Raw genomic sequence first — 1,695 nt, 5'->3', positions numbered from 1 at the left:
TTTTTTAAATAAAAGAACACTGTAAATATACCTTGTGTACATATTTCCTGCCTTATATTTGCGTAATGTCTTGTTCTTGTTCAACAAAGTTGACAAGTATGAACATATAAACCGGGCTTAGACGTTTACATTTGGCTGTGAGTATATAAGACTATTGTGCAATATCAGTTTTACTTTGGCCGGGTGGCTGAATCGAGTTACAGACAGACAGACGGAGATACAGACAGACGGATATACATACATACAGACAGACCAAAATTTCTGGGTTTAAGTAGCCCAAGAAAGACTATCGTCTTTAAAACACTTCTGAAGCCTCTGCATTTTGCTGGGGCTTGTGACGTCTTTATGCCCACTTCGCCCTGCCGGCGCCACCGCCGGCAGTTTCCTAACCGCCAAATGCCGCGGGACGAAGTTTTCACTTACTGATTGATTTTGAAAGATGACTCTGAAGCCAGCGAAAAGGCTGATGTCTTGCTTGGACGAAAAAAAAAAAAAAAGCGACGCCAGCTTTGCCCTGGAGCGCCCCGAACCTGCTCTTAGCGGCCGGAGCCGAAACATGTTATGGCTGTCGCTGTAATTTATAATCGGCAGCACGTAGGCCAGTCTTCATTCCAAGTGTTTAAGTTCATGGGATAGCAAGGGCTCATCAGAGTGAAATCAACCAACGAGCCCATGCAGAAACGGGGGAGGTAGACGGTGCACTCACCGAGCACATCTGCGGTTTTACCCCCTGCTTTCTCGATCAATGCCACGGGATAGGGTCATGCGACGTCTAGTCGCGCCGTAGTACTCCGTCCATGGCACTAGTGGCCGTGTGCGCGCCTTGAGCATGCGCTAGGAGTTAATAAAAATTAAAGGAAATCCACACTAACGCATTTCACTTCTCTGGTTTCACTTTTTGTAGCCACGCGTGTGAATGCGCCTTCACAGGGTGGACTGGCGCGCATTTTTTTTTTTTCGCTCCCTTTACAGTTGTACAAGCATACACCGTACTCGAACCGCCGTTGATTCTCGGCCGTGAACTCAGCAGAGACGTACGACTCGTGTACGTGCACCCTTCACCTATCGACGACACGGAGACTGCTCCCCGCCAAGTACCGAGGCGCTGCGCTACGCTACGTATACAGCCCCGTGCTCGGCTTTGCGTCGCACCTCGCAAACATCCCGTCCCGCCGCACTGGCCTTGAATCGCAGCGCGCGAACACGTGTGGGCGGCTCATCGTCGTTTGTAGGTGGAAGCATACGCGGCTTGTGCGGCCCGCTTTTGGGTCGTCAAAGGCGGAGAGCTGGTGCCGTGCTTTCAGGCCCATGCAAAGGTCCCGTTTCCTACTGAAGAACGCATATCGCCTACCCCCGATATTGTTAGCACCAAGACCTTTCTCGCAGCGCGTGAACTCGCAAATGGCAGGTGTGCGCATCCCGTATTCTTGAACAAAAGTAGCGGCGGAGAAGGCAAGTAGGGCGGGTATGCCACACGTTTCTTGGCGTCCGCCGGTTCCTTCTGCGTTCGCGTGTCCGATCAGCTGCCACCTTAGAGGAAGTAGCGGCAGGGAAGGCGAGGCGCAGCAGAGGAGAGTGGGAAAGGGAAGTTATCTGCATGGACATCCTAAGATGGCGGAGCGGCGTCACAAAAAGTGACGTGAGGGCCTCTCCTGAGTATTCGTTCCTCTAGGACACGCACCGACGGCGCGTACT

This window comes from Haemaphysalis longicornis, unplaced genomic scaffold (assembly GCF_048455015.1).
Source record: "Haemaphysalis longicornis isolate Haplotype H1 unplaced genomic scaffold, Haemaphysalis longicornis Haplotype H1 scaffold_1, whole genome shotgun sequence".
NCBI classification, from domain to species: Eukaryota; Metazoa; Arthropoda; class Arachnida; order Ixodida; family Ixodidae; genus Haemaphysalis; species Haemaphysalis longicornis.
The sequence above is the reverse complement of the archived record's forward strand: the minus strand, read 5'-3'. Positions refer to the sequence as shown.